The sequence below is a fragment of the Falco punctatus genome (genome assembly GCF_963210335.1).
Source record: "Falco punctatus genome assembly, chromosome: 3".
Taxonomy (NCBI): Eukaryota; Metazoa; Chordata; class Aves; order Falconiformes; family Falconidae; genus Falco; species Falco punctatus.
The window spans coordinates 73,465,986-73,477,507 of NC_137582.1; the positions used below are offsets into that span (position 1 = coordinate 73,465,986).

Consider the following 11,522-nt stretch of genomic DNA (forward strand, 5'->3'; position numbering starts at 1 on the left):
TAAGAGCATGTAGATGCCTCTGATTAGTTCAGATTGTTTGGATTGCCTCTTGATATGTTTGAATAAGTAGGTGAAATAAACAATGACAATCCCAGAAAACAGGGCTTGCAGTTCTCAGAACGAAGTAACTGTCTCGCTTACCCCAATTACTTGCCTCTTCCGTTCTCCCTCTACCCCCATGTTTGGCAAAAGCCTCTGTCATAGTTCAGGTCAGAGTCATACAAGATGTTTTAGAGATCTGTGTTAGTAACAGAAAAGACTGCTCAAGGATTCAACACCACATAGAAGCTACAAAGAATGAGAGGCAAATGTCACAGGACATAAAGCCTGATACTTTTGGGAAGAAAGCCACAGGACACTTTATCTCAAACGGTTCTGAGGAACATGGGAATCTGCATAGTGTGTCTTATATAAGCAATGTTTATTATGTAGCATGGTTTGGCTAACATGAAAAGGAAGAGGTAAAGAGTTTCATATTTATTTGTATTTGTTTGTTTTTTTAAAAAAGTTAATCCCGATCTTTGTCAAATTCCATGCTGATTTAATAATTTTTTTTCCCACTGCTATGTATCTCTGAGGTGGTTTTGCATGCCTGTGATGTATTATGGTGACTGTACAATGTCCAGTAAAGCTGATTCCAATAAAAGAAACTTATTTTTTTTAAAAAAAAAAAAAGTTAAAATATGTATTTGACTATAATATATTTAATGAACTTATTCCTATACGACAAAATGTTATTAAATACAATTAGAGTTATTTAAATTCAGTGAAACTGTATCTGAAGGAATAAAAGGGAAATGCTATATTTGGTACTGTGACTATAAATTATAATCTACACAGGAATCTCCTTTTATTATATGCCTAAATGCAACAAGAGAGTTTTAGAAATTCTATTTGAATTCTTTATCTTGTAAGATTTATGTCCCAGTTTTAAACACAAGTTGCTCAGAATATTCACTTGCAAGCCCTATGAAACATGTGTGTCATCTTACCGAAATCATGAAACACAGTATTTTGAAGTACTTCGCTTATAGAACAAAATACATTCCTGGTCCTGTCATTGCATGGTCAGACCCTCATCTTTGACTTATTTCTGTAAATTTTATAAAAACAGAGGAGTAAAAAATAGGAAAAAAGAATCAACAGAAATGAGCATAACAAATTTCAAAGTGCAGATGTTTATCTTGGGAATGTATCTATCTGAAAAGATTCTTCTTAGCAACTGAAAAGATAAATGGTCTTCCTTGAGAGTTTTCTAGCCATTTATCATTCAGATAATATTGGTCACTTTTTTGAGTGAAACTGACTCATGAGCATATGGTATAGAGCCCTCAATTAAACAAGGAATTTAAAGACTTGCTGAACTTTCAGGATGTGAGTGAAGCAAAACATAGAGGTGGCCTATTTGACAAAAAACACAACCAGATCATCCTTCTTTGTCCATGTGCATGATTTAGGCCATAAACAGAGGAGGGTCTTTTAAGCTCTGAATCCAGTCTTACAGATGCATCAACTACAGACCTGAGTTGCACACATACCACATATAAATATGTGCTTTAAACATTTACTTCTTATGCAATGTTTTTTCAAAGGTAAAAGCAGTCAATAGTGTTACACCAGATTTGTATCAGATACTAGTTCTATTTAGATATAATTCATCTAGAGAAATTTTAAAATTTTTATTTGGTTTTATTATTTATTTGTAATTGTATTTATCAGAACAAGAGCTGGATGTATATTTTAAATATGCTATGTTAGCTTGTTTAAGAATATATATATATTAACTGATAAATTGTCTTATTATTAAATAACTTCAAATCCAAACTGCCTATTGCTATAATAATTCACTTTTTATGTTGTAAAATAACTGAAAGCACTGTGATATACATGATTCAAGAAATTTCTTCTTGCTCTTTTTAGGGGGGAGGGGAGCAGAGGGGAGGGGAGGGGAGGGGAGGGGAGGGCAGGGCAGGGCAGGGCAGGGAAGGGCAGGGAAGGGCAGGGAAGGGAAGGGAAGGGAAGGGAAGGGAAGGGAAGGGAAGGGAAGGGAAGGGAAGGGAAGGGAAGGGAAAACAGAAAAAAATAATCCAGCATAAAAAAAATATGCCTGGCTGAACAGTACGGACTTGGTTTGTGGTTTCCAGTTTCAGCCATGAAAGCTTACTATCTTGCAGAAAATTCTGTGGGATGTCCAATACCCTCAACAACCGCAAGGCCAGTAATCATGAGTAATCTGTAACTTCTTGTAACAGTCAAAAACATCATCAGAGAACACAGTTAAAGGACCACATTTGTGTATGTGTCATGGTTTAACCCCCGCTGGCAACCAAGCACCATGTCAGCTAATTACTCCCCCCCCAGTGGGAAGGGGGAGAGGGTCAGAATAGTGAAAGTGAGAAAACTTGTGGGTTGAGATAAAGACAGTTTAATAAACTGTGCATGCAAGCAAAGCAAAACAAGGAATTCATTCACCACTTCCCATGGGCAGGCAGGTGTTCAGCCACCCCCAGGAAAGCAGGGCTCCATCACGTGTAATAGTTACTTGGGAAGACAAATGCCATAATGCTGGATGTCTCCCTCTCTTTCTTCTTCCCCCAGCTTACATATAGCTTACATATATTCACCATGATGTCCCATGGTATGGAATATCTCTTTGACTAGTTTGGGTCAGCTGTCCTGACTGTGTCCCCTCCCAATTTCCTGTGCCCCCCCAGCCCTCTCACTGTCAGGGCCCAAGAAATTGCAAGGGCCTTGACTTAGTACAAACATTACCCAGCAACAACCAAAAACATCAGTGTGCTATCAACATCGTTCCACACCAAATCCAAAACACAGCACTGTACCATCTACTAAGAAAATTAACTGTCCCAGCTGAAACCAGGACAGTATGGTATGTACAGGCTGATCTATTGCTGCCTCAGACTTCTGTCTATTTAAGAAGCACTAACTATTTAAGAAGCACAAGAGGCCAGTGTGCACAGGTTGATCTTTTTTCACTGATCTTTTCTTTTTTATCATTCAAAGTACTCTGGTGAAGATGTAGACAGAAAAACTTTAGACTCTGCTTCGGTAGTTTACAATAAAATTATGCAGAGGCCTCCTGCTAGGACGCTATGACCAAGAAAGCTTTGCCTCAAAAGATGCCTTCCCAAATATAGAGAGTTTCCCTATCTATTCTCCCAGACCTGGCCTTTGGTAAGTGACTTATAAAAAAAAAAAAAAAAAAAAAAAGCAAGTTTGATGCATCCACTGATCCACTGGTGAAAAAATTGTTCAAGTCTTAGAAATTCTACGCTTCCATTACCTGTTTCAAGTGATCCAATATCACTAGAGCAGCTTTGTATACTGAAGCAGCGAGGGCTGCAGACAGATGAGAAGCCTCTAAACTTAGCTAGAGGTGGCTCAGCATAATTATATCTCACTCTCTGGCATCGCTTGGTGACATTGAATTATAGCATTTTGATAGTGGGTTGCAACGATGCAGTGTTTCAGAGGGCAAAACCCAGCAGTGTCACAGATTTGTCCTTTGAAGAGTGCTAGTTCCTAAGAGTCATGCAAATCTCAGCTACAGTTTTCCCATTGATTTCATTTCTGCATGTAGGCTAGTGAGTTTTGCCTGAGGAAGCACTAAAACAAAACTGAGCAATTACATTAAGTTTTGAATATTTTTATACAGTTTGTATGACATAAGTTTACTTGAAGCTTTGAGGTGTTGTAAAGCAAAGTTTCAGCAAGTTCTGTCCAGGATAAAATCTGTGAAAAGCCTTATTAATATGCACATATCAATCAATGTTATAAAGCATTAAAAATTAACTCAAAATTATTCGCAAGAAAACCCAAAACAATTCAGGCTCTAAAACTACGTTTCTTCATATAACACTAACTGTGCATTTATACATCTCAGACCTGTTAGTGTTCGTGTCTCAGACTTGAAATAGGCTAAAGGAGCTACTAACTGCTGATAACCATGAAGAAATACTAACAAAGTTCTGCTAAGACTGGTACAACTGTGAAATGAATTTACTGTATTCAGAAATCAGAGAATCAAAAAACCAAACATAGCTAGTTTAATAACTCATTCAGGACAATAAAAAGATTGCCACTGAGTTACTCCATCAACTATAGGTCATTACTGATTTTTAAAGTGAACTAAAAGGAATATATCTGTGACAACCACAACCCAGTGACCACCTACCTTGCATAGACAGTCCACCTCTGAAAGGGAAACTTTTAGAGTCATATTAGATAGGTTTCAAGCTAATAACGTAGTCAGTGTGGGATGGAGAAGTCTATTACTGTTACTGCATATCACCATATGGTCCTCTCTAAATTGTGCAATAAAATATTCTGGTGGGACTAAAGATTGCCTGCACACACAGTTGATGTGTCTACATTCAGTCTCTTTTTCTAAAAGGTAGGACCTCATCTATTCTACTGATTATTCACTGTATCCAGTGATAGGATGCATAGGAATCATTCAAAGCTGCACCAGGGGAGGTTTAGACTGGGCGTTAAGAAACATTTCTTTAGTGAGATGGTAGTCAAACACTGGAACAGGCTTTCTAGAGAGATGGCCAATGCCCCAAGCCTGTCAGTGTTAACAAGGCATTTTGGACAATGCCCTTAACGACATGCTTTAACTTTTGGCCAGGCAGTTGGACTAGATGATTGTTGTAGGTCCCTTCCATCTGAAATAGTCTCTTCTGCTCTATTCTGTTCTGTTCTGTTCTATCCTATCCTATCCTATCCTATCCTATCCTATCCTATCCTATCCTATCCTATCCTACCCTATCCTATTCTATTCTATTCTTTTCTATTCTATTCTATTCTATTCTATCCTATCCTATTCTACCCTATCCTACCCTATGCTATCCTAACCTACTGGCTTCTCCATTTAAAAATCCAGCACAGAACAACAGTTTTAAGACATATGAAGTTACACAATGACAGTTATGCTTTTCAGGCACTTCCACCTCCATGACACGTGATGCAACACAGACTCTCCAATGTTATACAGAAGGCTGAAAGTATTTGCAGGATTAAGTGCAAGCTTTGGTCATCCTGGACTTTTGGGCCTGGAAATACACCTTCAATTGCAGGATATTTAGTGGTTTTGTACTAATTAATGGTGTATCACTCATTGCAATATCTGTTTTCAGGAGAAAGGAGATTTTAATAAGCTTTTAGACAAAGGAGTGCCACTGGATATTAGTTTCATGCTATCTCTGGTCCCCAGACCTGGTCTTAGCAGTCATTTGTTCATACCATAGCAAATGCTTCAATTGCAGGTCAAATTAAGTCAAAAGCAGCCCTTGAGCAGCAATCCTTGAATGCTGGAGACATATAAGGCTCCTTTTTTTATTACTCCTTTTTTTATTGCTTATGGGCATCTTCAGTGCCAGGATGATGTATATCTCTTTGGTACTAGGTCTTAGTCCCACTGATATCCACGCTGTCTGCAGAATACTTTGCACCTGGATTCTGCTTCTCTGTGAAACAGACACTTCTCCTGCTGGAAGAACTCATCTATTGACCACTACTCTGTGGTCAATAATGTAAATGTAGTATGGATGTGGTCAGCACTGTTTGGTGTTCCAAGAGGTTTAGACCTTTTCGGATGAGGTGGGAATTAGGTGCACACTGGAAAAGCATTTGCTGTCAGGAGCAATGATTAGATAGCTCTTGTCCCAGGAAGTGTTCCTGACTCTTTACAGACTGAATACAGCCTGTCTGCCCTGATGGATTCAGAATAAGAGTTGAGCAGTATGGAATTGAATCATTCTACATCGCTTGACCTAGGGATTAAATGGAGTTGAATGGCACAGTTTCCAGAGAGACTGTAAGGAAAAGTCTCAATTTGTTGCAGATCTCATCAAAACAGCAACATTAACTTTACTGGAAGGATAACTGCATCATCTGAAATCTGCTAGTCCTTTTGAATCCAAAGATCTAAAGAATCTTTGTCCTGTTTTCAGGACCAGTTCAAATGGAGGAAACAATGAGTGTTACTATCAGCATTTTTCCTCAGAACTAACTAATGCAGCAGTCCTTTTCCTACATCTTTCCGTTTTCCCCAATTCCAGAATTAATGCAGAGGAAAGATTATTTGCTAGCATAATCAAAAATAATGGAAAACCCACTTTTTTCCTTGTGCATATATATGCACAAAATACATTTGGACAAGAGGAATGGGATGAAACTGGGTGTGACTATTTGACAAAATTATTTTTGGAGAAAAATTCTTTTAGCCTTTATGTCTGGGAAATAGTGTTTGACATCTATAAATTCTTGAGTTGCAATGCTAGGGTTGTACCAAAATGTTGTTGCTTGATATAAACTTTGTAATGGAATAAAAAGATTAAAATAATTAGTCTGCAAAACATGTACTTCTGAGAAACATGACATGGCAGCAAGAAAATAATTTAACAAAAGATTCAGCAAATGGAATTATATTTCAGTTATCTACATTTGAGTTGTACTGAAGTTATATATATACACCTTATAAATACATAAAGCTGAGGTTCTCCCAGAATTATGCTAGTTCCATGTTAACATTTTTCAGTGTAGGGTAATGCATTTATACAAAAGGATATCACACATGATGTGAACTGAAAAAACTGCAAAAGTAGATAGCAGTTTTGGAAAAAGGTGTCAGCAAATTAGCAAGTCAGTATTATAGATTATAAAAGCTTTCCTTGCAATACATTGCATAAAGCCCTTTTCCTAAAGATCTGCTTGATCTCATTTGAATTTCTAGACCTTCACAAAGGTGCAGCAGATCTTCCACAAACCACTGATTGCAGAAGTAGGCTGTAAGTGCAGTCCACTAAATCTTTACCATATTATTTTCTTGACAAACTGTTCTCAATGTTCTTGTTATTAATCTAGATAAAAATATGAAAATAATCTTTTGGTGTGTTTTGAAGATGGATTAAATATGGAAGTTAAACTCTTAATTATGCCTCCCTGCTAGAGTCATTCTCTGTCATATAGTCTTACAAGTAGATATTTGACACATTCCTGTGTGGCACAAAATGTCAGCTAACCCTGAAGTGGACTTACAGTAACTAAAGCACAATATGTTATGATAGGAATATATAATAATGTCATATGGATATGACAATGAAGATCATCTTCTGCAGCACCTAAATTAAAATATTTTTCCAGTGTAGCTAGAACTTGATTTCATCATCTCCAAGAAGTAGTTTAAACTATCAATGTGCAGTTGAACACTCAAGCTCCTGGAGCGCATCCTATTTTTATTTTTTTTTAATTGGTGAGTGGCTGAAAAATTACATTGTCATTGAATAATGGACAGCTGTTATGGAAAGGACTTAGAGCAATTCTATTAACATTACTGTGCTTTTTATGTTATTGCATAGATTTTGACTGAATTCACTCAGGGACCCCATAAATTTCTGCATGAATAACATCCTTCATAGTTTTATCCTACTCTGGACAAGTGCTGATGTTATTTTTATCACCATAATTGTATAATTATGTTTCTCTGGTGAATGTGGTGATGCATGCATCCTTGGAGGGTGTCTGACAGACCTGCTAGTCCAGAAATGTGTGCAGCATAGTGCTTCCTTTCCTAGAGCCTAGTTCCCAACACACTTGTGTCTGAGGGGAAAGAACTTGAGTAGATTTAAATGTGTAATTATCTCCAGTGACTTTAGAGGAATCAAAGCCAATTTATAGAGGATAAATCTCTGTTTCCACCACTGCCAGAATATATCATCCAACTGAGTTATTCTTGAGTAGCCAAAATGTCCTCCATTGGTTTTAATCTAAAGAAATGCTGCTATTTCCTTGGTCTTTTCACCATTCTTCAGGTAGATAATTTCTTCCTCCTTACAGTTAATATGCTCAGATTTATATGCTATCTTAACTCTCTTCTAAGTATTTTTTAAATCTTACACTCCTTGGGCATTACTTTTTATTTTAAATGTATTTCTGCTGTCCTACTAGAGCAAAAATCTGTGCCAATTCCAGGAAGGCATGTTTTTACAACAGGAAGGTGATTTCCATTTCAATATATATGAATTTAATTGCTTCTTCTAACATGAGAGTATGGTTCTCCTGAGCTGACCTGTGGAGATTCAGAGCCTTGAGGTGCTAAAAAACCATATTTATTATTGTGTATCTTTATGGAGATAGAACAGATTCCCTTATCTGTGTCCATCCTCCTGTGCAAGTGGGTGAGAAAGACAGGCACTGTGCTTACAGTTCCTTTCTTCCTCCATCAGGGTACCACAGGCTACAATGGGAGCCAAGATAATACTGTCCCTGAGCAAGTCATTTTCCAAAAGATACAATTAGAAAGGCATATTCTTTTTTGTATATTGGCTTGCCAGGACCCCAACTTCCTTACATATGTCAGGCAGAAGCTACGCTCTGTATTTGCTCTCTCTCTGCAGGGCAACATCCTGCCTACTTTTCTTTTTCCTTAATAGTTTAGCCCTTTGGTATCAACATCTTATGACAGCATAAGAAGAAAAGAAAAGCTGATTTCTGCACAAGGCAAGCTTAGCTACAATCTCCTCACCTTTGTGTAGACGTCCCTGAAGACTGCTCCATATTTGAGATATAGATGTTGAAAGGAGGTTTCTCAGCACAGTGCATGTAATCCAGTGTTTTTCAATCAGTGTTTTTCCTTGTCTTCTCTACTTTGTATTTCTCTCTCCTGGACATTTCAACTCACTGCTTTTCTATCAGGTTAGATCCTTCAAACTGGGGTGGGACGAAAAAAAAAAAAAAGCAGTTCAAATGCATATGGGAGTTTACAGAAATCAAGGTCAAATCAATGACAATTTTTAAGTTAATTCATTCCTACAGTTCTCGGGTCCTACCTGACTTGCCCTTTTTGGATGACAAAGGAATTGCACACAGTCCATTTCTGAATACTAAGGAGAAAGTGGTGCTAAGCAGCAACATAAAATATCAGTCTGCAAAAACTTTCTTTGCACTACCTTTTTCCGTTGTACATAGTGGGTTCAAATTCTGCTTTTTTTTCATTCAGTAATATTCTGTCTTATGAGTGTGTTTGCAATATCATAAAGTAGAAATCATTTTGATCTTTCTCATACTTAGTCATTGTCTGTTTCATATGCTTTGAATTTCTGCACTATTTTGTCTGTCATCCTTTGTTGCAATTATCATGATGTATTTCTGAGGCTGGTTTGGTCTCCTACAAAGAGAAGCTTACTGTTTTGCTAATCAGGAAAATAGGTGTTCAGAGTTTCTTTTCTTAAGAACTAGGCTTATACCTCTATCATTACTTTTTGAACTCATCTTGTTAATGGAGAGAAGTCCTAGCTTTGCCATCACTGACAGCTGACCCACAACTTGGAGATAGACTGCACCCCTGAACTAGTATGCATTATAAAAGTTCTGGCCAGAATACTTTGGGGATTTCTTCTGTCATGAGTTCATGTGAATTGTGCCATTGTTTGTATGTAACTTATTTCCCTGTTGGCACCTAGGAATCATGTGTGCACTGTTCAAATCCTCATCTCTGGGTTACCTGTAGTTTGTAGAAAACTGTTCATACAGTGACCTGTATCTTTAGGTTGAGTTACTGGAGAGACTTTTCATTCCCTGAAGTATTTTCAGGGTAATAGTTTTCACTTAATGCCACTTAAAACCATCCTATACCTTAGGAGATAATGCTAATGTAGGAGGAACTTGTGCCCTAACAATAATTCATTAAAAACATATGTATGCCTTCCTATGGTAACTCATTGAGGAAAGATAAGAACCATGGGGTCGTTAATGCCACTATTTCATCAATCCCAGTATACATCACCCCAGAAGGCTTTGATCTTCCCAGTGTAGAATGGAAGAAATAATTGTTGTGTTGCCCTTGCCACAATATCTGAGACATCCTCCTCAAAAAATCATTGAAAAAACAGGAAGGAATAATTAGATCCAATTTTTTTATATAGTCACAACATTGTAGCATGTCTAGCCATGTTGGTCTGTCTGAATAGTATTCAAGGTTTAGAATGTTATTTGAAAAGAAGAATAATTAAAGACATAGAAATAAATAGAATATGAGATGAAATACAAGAATAAATGAAATGAAATGCCAGATGGGTTTGTAAATACAGATTGTACCAAGCTGATAAGATGTCCCTCTTTAATAACACTTTTTTTCTTTTTTTTCTTTTTTTCTTTTTTTTTTTTTTTTTTTACAAAGGAGATGCCATAGAATATTTCTGATTATATTTCAATAAAGGATTTAGCAGGATTTGGAATATTGTAAATTAAGCTGTGAGGGTTGGCATTGATTCAGTTTTGGTCATTCATTTGTAAGAAAGAGGAATTAAAAAGAGAAGAGAGTCCCAAATGATGAAGCTAGCATTGCATATGTTATATGACAGGATACTACAAGATACAAGATACTACAAAATCTAGTGAGCAGTGCTCTTCTCTCTCTATTAATATGACTCAGAAAAAAAGTAGATGTTTCAGAATAATCTGAGCAAAGGAACCACAAACCATCAACTCAACTGAGTCAGTACTGTTCTGGAATGGTAGGAGTAATGAGGACAAGAAAAGCATAACAAATTTTAATCAAAGTTTAGAAGGAACCTCTTGAGATCATACAGTCCAACCCAACTATTCAGCTCAGGGTCAGCTTGAGCAGGTTGCCCAGAGCCTTGTCTGATTGTGTTTTGAATGTCTTCAAGGATAAATACACCACAATCTGTCTGTACCATCTATGTCAGTGTGTGACCAGCCTCAATTAACATGAGAGTGAAAAGTCTAACTCAACAAAAAGATATAGAGCTTAAACCTATTATGAGAGAGAATTTAGGACTGTCATGCCATAGAACTGGATTTACTGACCTGGAGTGTGATTTCCAGCTCTAACTTACCCTTTCTTTTTTATTGTGTCTTCATTTCTAACGCTACAGAACTTCTTGGTTGTAGTCCTCTTCTACTACTACTTTGTTGATCCTCCTGTTTTGGATGCTTGGGGCTTTCTCTCTTCGTTCACTCATGTTGTTCTTCCACTTAACAGGTTTTTCATAGTTCCGCTAGCCTGCAGTAACTCCTTCTACTGTTATTGCATGGCACAATGTCAGCCTTAAATTATCAGGGATTTCACTGATTTCTTGTTAAATAGGGTTTGGGTTCTTGAATTGATCTTTTTCTAATCATTTCTAATTATTTCTAATATTTTTTCTAATTTTTCAGTGTTCAGTTAAATAGTAGTGGTAAATTACTTCATAGTAAAAGAACTTTATTGAAGTAAACCAGCAGTTAAACAGTTTAATCTGTACTCATTCAGATGAAATAAAGTGATGAGAATAATAAAAATGCTACTGTGACAGTAGCAACATAGCAGAGACAAGCTAGTTACCTTTTTACTTTCTAATAATTATATTGTCTTTGCTTAGTGCATCTTTAGCCCTTTAGCATCCTTCCAAACTTTCAAGTTCTTTAACTTGCTACCTTGGTATCTCTCAAGCCTTGCAAACCCTTTGGGCACCCTTGCAATTATTCCCTTGCTC

At 36.9% G+C, this 11,522-nt stretch overlaps 1 long non-coding RNA gene across 1 annotated transcript in view; it reads right to left on the reverse strand.

The window, feature by feature from the left end:
• The window catches only part of LOC308060203, a 257,827-nt gene extending 246,667 nt beyond the window's left edge, over positions 1–11,160 (reverse strand). The window contains exon 1 of the long non-coding RNA XR_013926646.1: positions 10,150–11,160. This is a non-coding gene — a long non-coding RNA (uncharacterized lncRNA). The remainder of the gene's footprint in view (positions 1–10,149) is intronic.
• Positions 11,161–11,522: the final 362 nt, after the last annotated feature.